An 18,249-nucleotide genomic window follows, 5' to 3' on the forward strand; every position below is an offset into this window, starting at 1 on the left:
TGTTTGAAAAATGGCGAGGAAACGTTACCGCAATTAATATTATCTATGAATCTAATCATAAAAAAAAAGAAAGAAATTATAAATACGTTAGTTTTTATAAGTGCACGTAAAAGAGAAAGAGAAAAAAAAACAAAAAGCGATAGACGTTCTTTATACGCGCGTAGCACGTGAGTATCATTTATTAAAGCTGCTCCTCGGACAAATTGCAACCGAGAAACGCACGATGCGTGAAAATCGCGATCGGACTCGCACCACGCGAGAAAGGATTAAAAGACGCGCGACGGAACGAGCCCACGTCTTTCGGTGCGTAATACTTCGAAAGAGGTCCCACTCCCACGCCGGGAGGGACGCATATTTGATCCGTCGGCTTATGGCGTGGAATCAAAAAGCCACGGAGCTTGACGCGGGTTAGCGTGACACATCAACCCCTCGAAAATCCCTCCCGACTAGTTTTCGGCCGCCTGCCGCGGCTGGATCGACGTGTCTTGAAAGAAAGAAGGTCTTCTTCGGCCGATAGCGAGAAGAGAGGGCTTATCTCGGGGCAGCGTCTCGTTCCCCGGCGAATGGAAAAACCTCGAAAAACGATCGGCCGGCGTGTACACCTGTATAACCCTCGTCGAACGGACGTAGGTAGGCAAACACTTAACGAAAAAGAAAAAAAAAAAGAGCGGAATCCGTTTTATCCCTCGGGGGACTAACCGCGGCTTATTTCCCCGCGTCACGAACCGACGGCGGCGCGCGAATGCACTTTCGTGCGCGCGGTGCGAGTGGGAACCAGGAGCCGGGTATCCCGCTGCCGGATCCGTATTATAAAATGCCCTCTTCTCCGATATCCTTGGTTCACGTATCCACCTTTCACTCCTACCCTCGTCTCTCTTCCTTCTGGCTCTTCCCGTCGAGCCACTTAAACCGTTAATAGACGATACTGTTGCCGAAAACTGCGCGCCGCGGGTTTACTTCGGGCGTAGTGGTGTAATATTTATACGCGGAGAACGGATCGGGACGATAATTAATGGACGACGTTGATAACCGTGTCACCCTCTCGATATATTGTTTAAAACTCAGCTGGTGCGACTGATAAGATGAATAATTTAACAAAACCGATCGGCGTGCCAAGATAATGGCGGTGACGGCGCGCATAAGATGTTTCTTTTACGAAAGGCGCCCACCTTTGACCCTCCACTTTCGCTCCCTGTTCACCCCCTACTCACAAACCACTTAACCCCCCCTGAGATGACACTGCACCCTCGGCACTCGGGAAGGCAGGGCACCGTCGGGCGAAAGCGTACCTGCGTCATTGTCGGCAAAAGCACAAAATACAGGGGAATCCTCCCGGCCGGCGACTCCGTATAATAGCGAGCTTATTGAAATTTCTTTGAGCGAGAGGGACAGCACGCGTGTCTCCAGTGCCGAGTACAAAACTGCCCTCCTTCAGCCCGCACATTGCGTCACACAATGAACTCTGAGACAGTACCAAACGAGTGTCTCCAATTTTTTTTTTCTTTTTTTCTTTTTTTTTTCCCTCTCGAGCAACGCTTTTCAGGCCCCTTTTTTTTCCAAGCGCAGTCTCGCGTTCCATCGATACTTCGGGGACAAATTCGCGGATCGATGCGCGAACGAGGGCTTGCAGTTTAGTTTCTGGGGCGATCGATGCGTGCGTAGTTTATTGTAGCAAAGATCGAAGAAAAAAAAAACATTGTAAAGATTTAGGGATAAGTGGACAGATTGCATCAAGACGTAACGTCTTCCGAAGAGATTTTTTTTTTTTATATCGCAATGTTATTTAAGAAGTTTGATTTTAATTGGCAACTACTTTCGCCGTGCAATTTATACCACACCGCGGGTTTAAAACCTATCGTTCTTCGATCCATTTTTGTCCCGACGTCCATCGCGAGAAAGGACCCTTGTTTACCTCGAGAATCAAGCAGAAGGGTCGGAAGGCACGAGAGAGAGGAGGAGACGCGGGGGTGGGATCGAGGCGGGAAGGTAGGTACGGCGCGGTGTGTAATCATGCCTTATCTGGCGGATCTTATCAACCCTTGCGCGTAGCAAAAGGGGCCCGCGGGGCGCGCTCGTTGCGGGGAAAACCCTCCCGGCCTGGAATCAATACGCGGAGAGCCACCTCATCAATATAGCCGGCGCCGCTATCTGCTCTAGATCTTTGACACCCTCGCCCCTTCGGGCGGAGATCGGGGGGATAGGGGGGGGGGAGGGTTGGGACAATCCGAAAATCGCCGACCGGCACCTACCGGCCATCACCGTCGCGCGCCTAATGGTTATTAAACGAGGACGAGTTTTCAGACCGAGCGGGTTCCCGGACTGTCCAAGGGGATCATTAGCAAATGGAGAACAACTCGACGAAGGTGGAGGAATACGGAGGCGCGTACGCGGCTCTCGCGCGCGCTTTTCTCCCCTTATCCCTCGCGCACCGCCGTCGAAAGCGATATCGCGTTTTTACTCGGCGCGCTGTTTAATCCATTTCTAAACGGGCATCAACGGGCTCAACTCCGAGGGAACTCGGCTTATTTTTAACTTGGAAATCCGTCGGTTGTTACGACACGGAAATTATTTCTGCCGGTATACGCGATCTCGAAATATCGCTGACTCGATGTCGGCGGAGCGTCCAAATGTTTTCTCGTGCGAGAGCGACTGACTGGTCGGCCGGGCACGCCGGTCCGTGTACGCATTGCTGGGCGATTAGATCCCTGAAAGTATTCGTTTCTCCACGGTAAGTCCTGTCCCATGCCACGCCGGGAGGCTCTCTCGCTTTCACGGCGCGATCGCCTCCTCTCGCCGGCGGGTAACGTCGACGTCGATCTCTCGAATCGGGGGAGAGGCCCGCGCGCGCGCCAGAGAGAGAGTTGTACCTATGTCCACGGCGAATTAATTTTAACTCGCGCCGCGCACATCCCGCGAAGGACGAGGGCTCCCGGGTAATTGCCCCCGCGCGTATCCGGGCGACTCTCGCGGCGGACAATACTTTATCATCCGCTGCCGGGCGCGCGTTTGGAACCGGTTGCCTCCAGAAGGCAGAGCCCCGGACACTGACGGATATGACATTTCTGAAGTTCGCGGCGATCTACGTTTCTCCCGTCCCTTTATTCCTATTTTATCTCTCTTCTGCTTGCTTTCTTTTTCCCGTGGCCGCTACCCTCGCAACTCCCCCCGCTGGTCCCCCTTTTCAGTTCCCACCGGCTTCGGGATCTACAGTCGTCAGTCTTTCTCTTTCACGCTGCTCTTCTATTTTTTTTTTTTTTTCTTCTTTTTTTTTCCTTCTTCCTTCTCTCGACCTCGCGTTTCCCGCATTCGTTTTGTTTCACCCCCTCGTTGCCACCCCAACGTCGTACATCGACTCATTTCAACGTCTCGAAGGGAAGAGGAGAGAGACGGGAGAAGATGGAAAAGGAGAGAGACGTTTCTTCCTCATCGTCTCTCGACGAATCGTATTTTTTTCCTTTTTTTTCTTTTTGTCTTTGGTCTTCGTACCTTCTTCGAGGCGAGCAAATGAGCAAGACTCGGAGGAACGCGTCATTCTCGAAATTGAAAACTGGATTAGCGGCTTCGACGTTCGGCCCGACGGTTAACTCGCGGCCAAGTTCGATCACACGTTCGACGGCTTTAAACTCCGAGATTAAATATGCTCTTTTCGTCTCTCGACGCGTAAGCAAAGAAGTTAATATAAAACAGCTAAGCAATCGGCAAATTTTTGCAAAAGAAATGCAAGAAATAACATTCTGGGGGGGTTTTTTTTTTCTTTACACTCTTGAAAACGCATTTACGTTCCGCATCTTTGAAGCGCTTTCAAGACGCACCGCTCTCTGTCCGAGAAAATTATGCAAAATAATGCTTAGATGCCTTTTCAGAAAGTGTTGAAGATGATTGTGCAGGTCGCCTTTTGATTAAGTCTTAAAGACGTTTTAAACAAGACGTCTTTGAGACGCTTCTTTTCAAACGAAGTAACGTTTCTGTAAAAAAAAAAATTAAAAAAAGAAAAGAAAAAGCAAAAATACCGGCGCCACGACGAGAAGCTAGAGACGGCACGACAGCAAACGCTGTTACGTCCGCTTATCACGATAATCCTTAATGCGCTAATCCTGTAAGGAGAGATGAAAACGAGATGAAAAAGGGTTGGCCGGGGCTGAGGAGAAAGAGAAAAGAGAATGTAGCTACCGATATCAATACCAACATAATCGCGTGAGATCGCGGCATCTGTCTTGCTCGGCCAAGCCATTATACATTATTAATTAACTCGATATACTGATTAATGATCGAGGCTCCAGATAATCCTAATAATGCTATACGCTGCCTAGGACGAAACCATTTGAAGACCCCGCCGTAAGAATTCCGACCCGATATATATTTCAATCGAAACGGAACTGTCTTAACGTCCCGGTGACGAGGGAACAAAGCGCGCACGAATGTTCGTCTTTAACGAATAATTTTCAGCACGCCTGACCGAGGACGATAATTAATTTCACTTCGACTGTTGCGTCGCCGGCTGGAAATATAATATAAATATCGACGCGGTATCAAGTGCCTTGACGTTAACATAATCGCTTTCCCCGGGGCTATCTACGAAATGGAAATAACAATCGAATTAGGTGATCAGTCATTAGGTGATTAACGATATATCCCCGATGATGTCTTCGTTGCCCGCGCGATCGCTTTCGGGGAAGCTGATCTGCGTAACGGAGTCGGCAGGGATCGACCTGTCGCATGCGCCGCAAGTCCGAGATTGCTCGGCGTTTTGACAATAATTATTGCTCCGCTCGATGTCGCCGCCGCCACCGATCGATAGCGCGCCGCTGACAATTAATTTTGAGAAATCGTCCCGGTCGGCATACCGGTTTCGTCGCGCGCGAATCGCCATAATTCATTCATACCCCGATTAGATCGCGCGATCGATAGAGAAGTGAGCCTTCTCTCGCTTACGCGAGTCCAGATGGCTGTAACTTAGTTCGGTTATCGCGGCGGCTAAAGTTTCGTCGGAGCGAGCAACGGAGGTGGCTGGGACTGATGTATAAATCGCGGAGCGAATTTTCCACGGGTACCTCTCGGTTATTTTGAGACCGCCGGAGCGAAGGAGAGGCCCCTCTCTCTCCTCCTGGGTTTCGAAAGGGAACGCCAGGGATCCTACCGTTCAGGGATCAACGGCGAAATCGGCGGCTGACACTTTTCCGTGCGCGCAGGTCCGCATTGCGCGGCAGAGACTATCGTTTTACGAGCGTAGCCTCGATAACGATCTCTTGTGTATCCTTGACTAAATCGTGACTAGAAGCGGCAGGGAGCGGGGGCGGGCAGAGCGAGCCGATACACGCTCGGCTACAAACATTGTTCTCGGGATACAAATTGCTCGTGCAGAGTAGTAGCAGCGGCAACGGTCTGCCAATGATAGGGCGGAATAAATAATAGGAAGCGAGAATGACTGATACCGATGGGAAGAGAGAAAGAGAGAGAGACGACAAAAGAGCAGCGAGATCACTTCTCCGTCGTGTTCTTTTTCCTACTTTCGGAAAAATTACTTCCCGGCGCGAAAGAGAGCGCGCGCTTAACTTTGCCCGCATTAGCATTCGAAAAGAATTCAGACAAAAAAAAAAAAATTAAAAAAGAAAAAAAAACAGTCGCGCCTTGGATTCCGTATCACCGTACAGTTCTCTGTTATGCGCGTTCGCGCGCGACCGCGACCGATTTTGTCGACCACGTGGAACCGGCTCGAGAGGGCCAGCCGAAGATTGCGAAATCGCGTGGCCTCTGTGTCTCTCTCTTTCTCCCGGGCGTTTTCGCCCAGCACGTGGACGTGGCGTGGCTTGAAAGACAGAAAGAGAGAGAAAGAGAGAAAGAGATTGAGTAAGTAAAAGAAAACAGTCCACGTCTCGACGGTAACCGGCGATATCTCAAGCTCTCTCGGGGAAGCGCGCACCCCGAGGCGTGTGTAATACGAATAAATACGCGGCACGTCGCGCGGTGTACCTATACTTGGGCTACTCGCTCGCGCGTTCGCCGCAGCCTGCGCGGGGCTGCTGCATGCAACGGCGTGCGCTCGGCAAGCGCATAATATAATGCACCGACGGTACTGCGCGCGGCGTGCGCGCTTGTGACTGTGACAAGTAGTGGTACCACATTCCTAACACTAGCTCGCGTTCCGGCTGTTCTTGGTGCGCACGGCAGCGTGCACACACGGCCCTATTCCCCCTCGCCCTTCTCCTCCCTCACCGCCTCTTTCAGCATCGCTACCCTTTCCCTTTACCTATCTCTACCCCTGTTCTTTATACGTTTTTTTTTCCTTTTTTTTTCTTCTTCTACTCTTCCGTTCTCCTCTCTGTCTCTTTCTCTTTCTCGATGATCTAGGGTGGGGTACGAACAATGCTCGGGTCCGTGCAAAAAGTGCATCACGGATGTGGTGCCTCGAGTCGTTCCACCGGTCGTTCACAGAAATTACTTAACGATGATAAATGAAGCACGGAGAAACATTACGTCGCGGATTACACAAGTCGCATTTATGATAAAACTATTATTACTATAAGTCGGCGGTACAATAGCTCCGGCTAATAGGATGTGGCTGCTCCAGTTTCGAGGATCGATATATATTTCCACGGCCGCAACTAAGCCCATTAACTTACCCCGTCTTCCTTCCCCCCGACAACGTTCTCAATCTTCCTGCTATTCAGACGAGGCCCGCCTCGGACTTTGCGAATCCATTAACACGCGCGCGAAGCTAGGACGTCGAATCTCTCCCGGCTATCACTTTTCAGAAACACTTTATTTTTTTTTTATTTTTTTTCGAGAGAGAGAGAGAGAGAGATTGCTGGCGAAGCGAGTGCTTCTTGCGTCTCGTTAGAGACCCGAGAATACGGCGCCAATGAGAAATGTGGAAAGTAAGGTCGCGCGCCGGTTTACTCCACGTACCGTGCTCTCGCATTAACGCATGAAACGATTAAACGATTGTGCGCCTATCACGGCGCGTATCCGATGTCTCGCGAACTTTTCTCCGACTCGCCACCCGCGATTACATATTTCCCCCGCGAAATCATCCGTTTATCGAAGTCTCAAGGATACACGCACCTCCGTGGAACGTTACACTGCTACGTTCCAAGAATCGTGGAAAGGCCGTACACGCTCCGTGCGTGTCGCGCGCATACATTAAGTCCATCTAACTTGACTTTACCGTCCGCGCGAGTGCGGCAACGTGCTCGCGTAATTACCTAATTAATCGCCGGATTGTCAGTCGAATAATGGGATTGCCGTTTACCGCGCATAATTCTATATTTCATGATTTCATAAGCGTTTAATGTGCGCGCGATTAAATAATTAAAAAAAAAAAAAAAAAAAAATCCGTCTTTTTATCTCGACGTTAAACGCGCTTTGAAAGGAAAAAAAAACACGGCCGGACAGGTCCTGCCGCTCGCAGGACCCGCTCGAAGGCTTACGCAATCGTTATTATTACGGAAACAGATCCCTCCGTCTACGTGCGCTACTCCGTCGATTTATCATCCTCTGAAATATTCATAATGAACGAATCGCCGGCGCGGGGAACGAGGTCACGCGCGTGTTCGTGCCGGCCGTGTCCCACGCCAGTGGGATTGGGAGGCTGTGCACGCGTTTCTACGAAGTGCATCGCGCGGCTCGATCTCGCGGTATCGATACAACGTAAGGCAGGAGACGGCGGTGGCTGGAGAGAGGATCGAAGGAGGAGGTAGAGCCACGGGAGAACGAGAGAGCCTAGCCATTACCGCCGCGTCGCTACTACGAAGTATGGTAGCCAATCTATATGATAAACAGCCTGTGTTAGGTGTACACGCGCGCGGCCGTGTATATACGTACACGTACGTGATCGACGTGCCGGTTAATAAGCACCCTGGCACAAATAATGCACGTCCGTGTCACCCGGCACGGTCCCGGGAACCGTCTCGGGTCATCGTGTCGCGGTCGAAAATCGTATCTCCGCGAAAAGCAACGAAGACCGACGTCCGGGATACTATCCGTCGATTTGAAATATATTTAAAAAAAAAAAAAAAAAAATTTATTACACGACGCTACAGATTTCGCGCTTTGCGAGACGATACTGCGCTCGGCGACAAACGGGCACGGCGCGGGCACCGACGATATTCATCGAGGAAAATACATTATTATAATTGGTTTGCTGTTATGCAGTTAATGCGGAGTTGTCTCTCCTCGGTGGATAATTACGCCGCCCCGAGCTATTAAAATAAACGGCTTCGCCAATGTCGGCATCGGTAAAAATTATATTTGACATATAACGCTCGTCGTGCGAGCATCGATATTAATTTAGAAATATCACGGCCGCGCGTGACGGCGTGCCGCTGAAAAAAAAATCTCCGCCCGTTGGTCCCGTTCTGACCACAGCGCCTTCGGATCGCATTGTTCTCTCCTCTCGCGCGCTTAAAACGCGAGAGCTTTTCATTAAGCCGGTCTCTCTCTTCCCTCCCTTCCCGCCCCGCAGCCTCGTCCAGCAACGATCCGTGATAAATTACCGGACCTGAGCGAGTTTCAGATTTCTATCGCGATGTTGTTATCGCGCCGATACTATCGTTACGATTATCATCGACAAAGCGCGGGCGGCCGTCGCCTTATTAAACAACGCAGAAATATCTTACGCGCTCGCTCGCTCGCTCGCTCGCTATTCCGGAGAAGCTGAAACGAGACATTGAACAGACCTTGGTCGGGTAACCAACCTTTCACTCATCTTCCATCCACATAGAGAACGCGCGGCCACGGAGATCGACGGAGGCAAGCGATTTTCACCGTGCACACGCCATGACGTAGCCGGGGCCACGCCATTCCGCCGATTGACTCTGCCTTTCTAATAGCGCCGGCGGTGCGCCCGACGAGCCCAAAGAAACGGCGGCTTAAATTGTTCGCGAATATAATGGCCGCCGCGTGACACAGATAGATTTAATAATATCGCGCGCGCCGGGGTTACGTCACGGATTAATCGAGAGAGGCGGATTACCGGTGCGGAATCGAACGGCGCTCTCGGTGTGTATAATAATAATTAACACCGTCGGCGCGCGATAAACCGCGGCGCGTATCTTCCCGGCGTGATAAGCAAATCGGCGCTTAATCTCGGCCGCGAGAAGAGCCGCTGGAAGCCCGATGAAAGATAAAACTTGCGGCGGCATCGGCGATATATAAATTTCGCGTCGTATCCGCTCCTCGGAGTGACAACTAAAGTAATCGGTTTGTAACGGATCCTCCCCTTCATCTGCGCTCCTTCAATAATCTATCTAAACGCTCCCGCGGATTAAAAGCCGCCGCGCGCGACCGCCGGAGAGGGAAACCGCGCTTCAAATTGCGAAAGCAGGTCTAAAATGTGAAATAATAAAATAAAGCGGCCTCGCGATGGAAAATACGCGAGTGGGAAATCACGGCGGTCGTTAGGAGGCGTCGCCGTTAACCGCCCGAGCTGATAATTCATCACCGGAATCATTTGTCATTTAGCCGAAAGCGCGTCATTCAATTAAGCCGCAACCAGACGGGACAATAAATCACGGGGTATATTCCTATTCGAGAATCGTAACTCGTAGCGTTTTCGTTTACCCAGAAAAGACGAATCACGCGCGCTCTCCGCCGGCTTTGGCTTGCACGTGACTCGCGTTACGTAATACTTGTTGCACAATATACCGACGAAACGCAGCGTGCAAAAGCTTTTAACGATCCTTCCCGGTGCGTACCCCTCACCCTCTCGCGCTGGTCGGATACGCGGGGGCCGGAGGAGGAGAAGGAAGAAGGCGTCCGCGGTGAATTTATTTAAATTGCTAGCAATGTTCCACCGTGTTCAGCAGCTTCTTCTGCCCCGACGCAATCGAAATCGAGCAAAACGAGCCGGAGTCGATGGCGTGTAGCAGGTCGCCGGTTTATAAGGCGGGCAGTAAAGCCCGAACAGCGGCGGATTGCCCCGTAGAACGACAGGCACCTCCATAGCGTGTTTCTTTTTTTTTTTTTTCTCGGCTTGTCTTTCTTTCTTTCTTTCTTTAGCCCTCCCGTCTTTTCACCTCGCTCAGTCCGCTTTAAAAGAACCACCCCCCCGTGAGAACCGCTCGTCGATGACGACAGGCTTCGGTCGGTTGGGAACGCAACTGCAGAGACAATGGATCGGTTGAGAGAGTTGATTGATAATAACGCCAAGGAGATATACGTGCCTCGGTAAATTGACGCGAAAGTGTTTCCATTCCAATCGGGGCCGTTTCTCGGTAAAAGTCTGCACCGTTTTCTGCTTGGTCTCTTTAAATTTCCAGCCCGTCACACGTCCGTCGTCAAGTCGCTCTCCCTTATCCGCTCTTCGCGATTATAGAAATTAAAATAGAAACGGGCAGGGAAAAAAGAAAAAAAAAATCGGGAGGCAGAGCTTCGACGTACGAAATTGCCCGGCGATATTTAACGGTCGTTGCGCCGCGAGCACGGGAATGTAATCATCGTCTTGCGAAAATGAGCGATCGCGGAGGATCGTTGCCCGGCCATCCGTCGCCGTGCTCGCTCTTACCGTCGAGAGACCGGCAGCGGCGGCATTTTTGCAGATAAGTCTATATGTGCCCGGGCGATATCATTAAATAGATACCCGGCAGCCATCGAGCCGGTTTCCGGCTCACGGTGCACGACGCGTGCGCACGTCCCGCGCACCGTGTAATTGCGGCGATCCGGAATGCATCCAGTTGCTGCAGCCGGCACTACCTCTCCCGGCGCTACTTAACTTCTCCTCAAATTGAACCACTACGTTCGCCTAATTGCATTAATTTATTACGCGGACCGGGGCGCAGAGATTATCAACGACACGCGGACGTAAAAAAAAAAAAGAAAAAACACAAATCTTCGCCCCTATCTCGTTCCTCGCGTTTTCGTATCGTCTTCGATTATGCGTAGCTCGCGAACGAGCGTGATAATGAATCACTTAATTGAGAGAACGTTAGTGCACCCGTCACTGATCGTCAGTCGACTAATTTTTCTTTTTTTTTTTTTTCTTTTGTAGTTATTGGCGTCTTTTTTTTCGCGAATCACGATAGAAGGAAAGGGGAACGTACCGATCTCCTCGAGAGCGCCGAGGCGCGCATAACGGTCCGTAGGAAAACGACGAAATGAAGGAGCGTGTAATTAGCTGACGGCTTGTGAAGGCCTCGGTTTAGACTTATCCAAGTGTACGCGAGGAGACGGCTTCTTTTTCGAATCATTATTATTTATTTATTTTATTCATTTTTTTTTAAATTTCTTTTTAAATAACCTCGCGTGACAAACAAACGACTCGCTTGGAATTAAAGAGGTACCCGAGGCCTCTCTCGTTTTAACTTGGAAATTTTCCACGCCGCCCGCGGATATTTCGTAATTAGTCTGCGGCCATGGAATTATTTTACTCTAGTTCAATAGAAATTAGTGCGCTGGGCCCCTTTCAGGATTATTATTAGAGTTTTCCGAGCAGAACCGTCGGGATTCTATCAAAATTTTTCCGCGCGCTGCCCGAAGCGGAACGTGGCTGGTAAAAGAGAAAAAGAGGAGAGAGAGAGAGAGCGACGAGGAAGCAGTGAGGAAAAAAAGCAAAGAAAAAAAAAAATTGGAAGAAGGTAGGAAGAACAAGAGGAGAGGACGAGAGGGTGGAGGGAATGCATTCGCATACGAAATAAAGTGGCGTATTTACACGGTGAGATCGCAGTATACATACGTACGGCCGACTGTAAATTACACCGTAAATCGCAGGGTGTTATTTGACCGGAGAGGAAAGGAGGATCGCGCGGCCGGTGCCTGACAAAGACGGAAGGACGAGAAAGAGAGAGAGAAAGAGCGCGCGCGGTGGAAGAAAGGAGAAAAGGAGGTAGGAGCGCGCGCGCGGGCGGGAGGGAAGACGCAACGACGGCCAAGTTTATGGAGCGCGAGATGATTTACGGGACGATAGTTGAAAACAAGTCTCACGGATCAAAAGACGTGTAAATTGCTCGGTTATGCACCACGAGAGCGACTCACTACGTCCGCGCGCTGCCTCAACGCCGGCAGACAATGGGTTAATAACACGTGGTCGCGTTAATTATGCATTCAAATGCGTATTAGAGAGTGTGCCGCCTTGGGCAGATTTCAATTTGTTTGCTCCGCGAAATTGAGCCGTTCTCGTGGCCGTCCACTCGACAGACGTAACGAAAAGGGGAGGAGAGGAAGGGAGGAGGAAAAAGCCGCGACTCATCAGCCGGAAAAGTGGATTAGCTCGGCGACAGACAACGCGGAGACGCCGTCGTTTCACGGTGTATTTTCTCGCGCCGGTCGACGTGCCTCATTGTCATTTTCACGAGACAAGACTTGCGGCGCCGGGGCCGTTCGGCCCTCTAAACAAACATAAAAAGCTCGCTGGACGCTCGTTAGTTATTGCGGTACAGCAGGAAGCGCCTCGTACGATCGAGCGAATCGTTACAATGCGCAGTGACACGAGAATGCATTCGAACGGATCGGTACGCCGGCGATCAACCTGCTCACGTGGTGCGAAGGACCGCGTAATTATCCTTCTCTTTTTTTTTTCACGCTTTTCATGTTCCGCATTGCGTAGCGAGGGCATCACGGGCCGTCCGACGTTCGTACGCGCGCTATTCGAGGAAGTTTCTAGGGAGAATCACACGCCGCTTCCTTATTAACTCGATTGTTTCGGATTTGCGGTTTGAGAATTGCAAAATCCAACGATTTACACTCGACCAGAATCGCGACGTGCACCGCAATTAATCGCGGCAGCGCGCGGCCGGGTTTATAATTACAGCGTAACTAGGAATTTCGATGATTCACGCTGGGTTTTTTCTTCCTCTCCTTGCGTGGCACGTCCACTCGGGCACGGAGATAAACGTAATCTCGAGGGGGGATGAGCGCCGAGGGAAGGGGATCGATATTAATCGGCGGGTGTTGATAAAAATCGCGGATTGTTTGCGGATAATGCAATTAGCCTCGCGTCGGTCAGGAAGCGTTTATTCCGCTCCTGATTTGGCCTCCTCCGCCTCGCACTTCTCTTCGGCGCGACGGCAACGACCGCGTGGGCCGTGAATTACGAGGTGAGCCCGCGGGGCGAGCTCCAGAAGGAGGCGTGCATGAGAAAAAATAAGAAAAAAAAAAAAAAAAGAATGGGCCGCGCTCCTTGTTTCAATGGAACATAAATAAAAATTGTCTCCTGCGCTACCGAAAGCTGGCTGCCTCTGCCAGTCGCTGCTGGCTTCGCGGCTCTTTATTTGCGGGCCGCCTTGCACCTTCGGCATGCTGTCTCTTTCTATCTCCGGCCACGTTATTAAGAAAACGCGCGAAGTCGCGCGATAAACGCGCACCGTCGACGGAAACGGCACGCACGGCCGCGCAAAAATGATTTAATGTAATTGCGACCGAGTCGCCGCGAGGGATAAGGCTATCACGAGCGCCGACGAAGGTAAACGTCACAAGGAGGGAAGATCGGGCGAACTAAAGAAATTCGAGGGCACTCCCGCGGTGTACCAATTTCGAAATAGAATTCCAGGGAGGGGCGGGAGGGGGTTGAATTATGTCGTCCGGGCACCCGAGGCGAGCGGCCACCCCTTGGTACGCGCCCGTAAAAGCCGATCGTGTACCGCGTACGCAGCGCGTATAGCCACAATTGGGCCCTCGATCCCTCGATTTATGACTTCGCCCAACTGCTCCCGGCCACTGTCCAGGCTCTGCTACACTGTGCTCTCGCGCGTATCGAACCCCCTCGGTTGAACCGTCAACGCGTAACGCGTGAACTCTCTTTAAATTCATCTTACCCGCGACGTATCATTTACATACATTTATTTTATTTCCTCCGCGTAATGACCAAGCCTTGCGGATAAGAAAGAAAGAAATAAAAAATAAAAAAGAAAACTTAGGGGGCAAAAATTAATATTAATTGTATCATTTCCGAGAAATTATAATGACAATCGGATTCGATCGCGGTGCGCGATATGCCGTCCCTTTTCCGATCGTTCGCTATTTCCGATTCTCGGATGTCCGGCAAAATCGGGGGAAAGCATAGACCTTAAAACAAGCCCCGACATTCGCAATTACCGATCGCGGCGTCCTGTATCTCGTTTAGCATCTGCCGTTGACACGACGGGGAATATAATCCTCGGTCTCGTGTCTGCGAAATTGTGACGGGAAATTAATCGCCGAGGTATTAATAACGCTTCTGTATCGCTGTTAATCATCGGGATGGGTATCGCTAATATCTCGAGATTAATTTTACATATCACTGAGAAATCTACGCGATTGAACGCGAGCCTGGCGCGATTAAATGAAAATACGAGGATGCATCTGCGTCTCCTAGCTCGGTTATAAAAAATTAGCGTCGCGATGGAGAGAGAAAAAGAGAGAGAGAGATTTATCTCGCAGCCGACTCCGGCGATCGCGTGGCGACTTCATTTTCCGCGCCGTCGTCGCCGTCGTCGTCGTCCGCGGATATTTATATGCACGCGTCTCTCTTCGGCGATTCCGCGTGGTACACGCGGGCTTTCCACAAGGATAGGCATCTATAATTCAAGGCGTTACAAGCAAACGATCTTAGAATGGCGTAAATCACGACGGGCTGAATTCTTCTCGACGCGGCCAAGTCCCGAAGACTCGCCTCTCCTCCGCTGCACGACAGGAGTGACGGCGGTATGACTAAATCGCATTGTCTTTGTTAATCGAACTTCGAGGAAGCGCGGAGGATTATACTTCTACATAAATCCTCTTGTCAATATCTTGGAAGAAGGAAAAAAAAATAAAAATGTATGCTTACGCTGGCGCCGTTAAGATAAATCGCAAATCTTCTTTACTATACTAATACTTTAAGTTTTTTTTTTCTTTTTTATTTATTATCTAACGAATTAACATTGAACGCACTTATGTCGCGTGTGAACTACCAAAGCAGGAACGATACCTGATTCTTGCCGAGAGAAATGCCAGGGTTTTTCACGCCGCGACGATTTCTAGGCGAGCGCGCGCAAGGTGCAACCTCCGTTAATATCACGACTTATCGCGCCGCTCCCAACGTGTGCCCGTTAAATTATAGTTGTTTGCGCGATTAACCGTGCTACGTATTTGCATGCGAGACGGCTGATTATCATCTGAAAATGCTGCACCGCGACTTTGTCCGCCGAAAGGGACATGCATTAGCGCTGAAAGCCGCGAACGCGGCTTTTTCACGGTCCGGCAGGCCTTGACCGTGCGCCACTTGATACTTAACGGGAATATGCGGCCGATAACTTTGGCGTTCGAGCGGACTATCGTCCCCGGGCTTAGACCGACGGGGAAAATGTCGCGCGCGTGCTTAGCGAGAGAGAAAGAAACTGCCTTCCGATCCTCGTCTTCCTCCACATCGAAAGTGCCCCGTGTGTCGCTAAAACGCATCGTTTTTCTCTCGCCTATCCTCCCGCTCGAGGATAAGATCGACCTAACCGAGCGACGTCGCGATATAACACTGTGCAATTAATAGCGGGGTCGCGAAGCAACCGTAGGAGAGCTCTCCGACCGGCGAGGCCCGTTCCCGTTACCCGGTGCAACCGGCGTCGGCGATCGCGCGCGTCAATACTTTTCCCGTGCAATATCTATCGCGCGATATATAGCGCACCGTGACGCAATACTTTATTACACATTATATCCGGCGAGCGTCATCGACACGACTTCCAGCTCCCTGTAATTTCGCTGACAGGCAAATTGCGCGTTGCGCACTCCGGCTCGTGGTTGGCGATTTTTTTTTTCTTTTACCTCTCCTTCATCGCTCGCCTCTTTTTCTCTCGCGGCCGCGCGGCCACCGAGGAGAGGATATATCTCGGCCGATCCGAGGAGCCGGCACGCGCGCGGCAGTGGCCACCGGGGAGACAAATGGCCGTAAAACGAGCGCGCTAATGATCGGGAAAATCGGTGCTTATTGAAAAGCGTTAGATTACAGACGAGCGCCGCAAGACGATGTGCCAGCCGCGCGCGCTCACGCGCGGACGGATAATTGCAATTCGCTCGCAAGTAACCTGCGCTTAGATAATATACGGTACGACACCCATCCCCCCGGTCGCGGAATTACCATACTGCTCTAATCCGTGCGTGCCACCCAGACGTATAACACGGCGCGTGCCCAGGTCCAACGCTAAAGATATCGCCCGTTCGACGGCTGGCGCGAAATATCGCGATCACGTTGAATTTTTGCCGTCTCACAATCGAGATAACGAAACTGTGTATAAATCTTTATTACGCACTCCGGCGATCGCGCTGAAGTTGCACGGGGCGAGGTAATATGCAGGGGGAATATCGCGAACGGCCACTTGAGCATGCACGCTCACGTCGGTGTTCTTAATAGCGGCCGATTGCCTTTTAATAGCAGCACTTTTAATAGTACGCGGCCGTTAACGTCATCGCGGAGATATCATTCTCGCATTTCATTATTCGCTTAATCCCTCACCGTGACAGATCGGATAATTAAATTAAATAAGTGCGTTACATATCGCTGAACGTCGAATCGCTTTTTTTTTTTTCTCTCCTTTTTTTCCCTTCCTTCTCCTCGCGTCCCTCAGTTTTCTCGAAAGCGGTTTACCTTTAGCGGACGGCGGACGACTCGTTTCGCTCGTCGTAAAATATCGAGACGCACGCTTTACGACCGCCGATAACTTTTGTGCCGCTCGGTGCGTAGCTTTGATTCGCGGGATATCTTGGTGCTCGCGCGCGGTCGACGGATAACGACGACCCCGTCATCTTCAGCGCCGAACGGAGACGCGCTCCACGATCTTCCCCAGATGCTGGACGAGCCCCTCGCGGCTCCGAGCCGTCGCGGAAATTAAATCGAGCGCATTACCGCCGCACGGGGGCCGATCGCTCGGCCCGCGATCCACCGCGCGATAGCATGCAAATGTGCGTAGTACGGTCGCCCTACAAAGTGTTGATCCCTCGCCCGTGCAGATAAACAGCGCCGAGCCTCGGTCAGATTGTCGTCGATTTAACTTCCTCTAATGGACCACGGCGTAATGAACGTCGCGGTGGAAGCCGGCCGCGACTTTCTTCCTCGCTTTCATTAATAACGCGAAGAAAACAAAAAAGAGAAAGAAAAGAAAAAGAGAACAAATGCCTTGCCGGTTGCTGCGTGAAGATTTGTAGGAGATATTCTGATAAAAAATTGAGGATGCAGATCCTAACTCGGGTTTTCGAGAAACCCGTATATTCTCGAGTTGGCACAGAGTCGGACGAGAGGAGCGCATCGGGAATCTCCGCGGGGAATCACTTGCGGCATCGCGCGCGCCGATCCTGGATTATCGCTTAAAAAAAATCCGCGTCGGTAGCAACAGGGTACGCATTTAAATGGAGTATGAATCACCGTGATCTAACGATCGATATCGCGCGCTCTCCCGGCCCCGGCCCCAGCCACTCTCGCAGCGTGAAAGTAACGAAACGAGTTGTCTGCTGTGTACGTAAATTAATCGGCCGCTATCATTAGCGGCATTAGCCGTAATGCCGCCGTCGTGTGTGTCGCGCGCGCGTAACGCGATATTATATAGAATTATCTGGCGCGTTATTATTGCTGATGTTACTCTATAAAACCGCACTGTAATCTCGCGGAAACTCCATTCGCACTTTATTCCGCGCGCAAACGATTGTAATTATATTATAACGATTTATATACTGGACACATTGATTTAACGACGCCTGACCGTGGATAGGTGGAAAGGTCGCGGCGATCAAGAAAAAAAAAAAGAGAAAAAAAAAGGAAAAAGAAAAAAATCAAACGAGATCAATGTAGGTATAGATATTTATTATAATTACGGCAATTATAAGTATAATTACAATTATACAAAGCCGTTGGTAGGAGGAGGATTCAGCGCAAAAACATATCGCGTTACTTGCGGAAGAGATTACGCAACGGTGAATCTCGAGACTCCGGCCAGTCTCCCGATTAAGATCGTCGAGGCGAGGAGGGTCCCCGATATGCGGCCGCGTCGAAAAAGGAATGCATCGTGGCCGGGCGTGCGTTGGATTATCAATGTACCTGCGTACGATTCGTCGCTCGCCGACGCGGCGGTGAAACCGCGTGCTAAGTGTGCTAAAGAGTGCTCTAGTGAACTTTTAGTCACGGCCACACCCAGCCTCCGCCGTCCGAGGCAAGGCTGGACCTCTTACACACACCCACACTCCCCGTGGCCGTGTACTTTCGTCCGGACGTATGCCACGTAACGGGTGTCCGGATAGCGTAGGCAGGACGATCGTAGAAAGGAGGAGAGAAGGAATTCCGTTTCGCGGCAACTGTGCGCGACGTGTGCCGCGTGTAAT

The 18,249-nt window shown here is 50.9% G+C and overlaps 1 protein-coding gene across 2 annotated transcripts in view; it reads left to right on the forward strand.

The window, feature by feature from the left end:
* Nucleotides 1-18,249, forward strand: part of LOC139109826 (GATA zinc finger domain-containing protein 14) — a 290,995-nt gene that overhangs the window by 134,195 nt on the left and 138,551 nt on the right. The gene's annotated exons all lie outside the window — the stretch shown is intronic.

This window comes from Cardiocondyla obscurior, linkage group LG18 (genome assembly GCF_019399895.1).
Source record: "Cardiocondyla obscurior isolate alpha-2009 linkage group LG18, Cobs3.1, whole genome shotgun sequence".
In the NCBI taxonomy this organism is placed as follows: Eukaryota; Metazoa; Arthropoda; class Insecta; order Hymenoptera; family Formicidae; genus Cardiocondyla; species Cardiocondyla obscurior.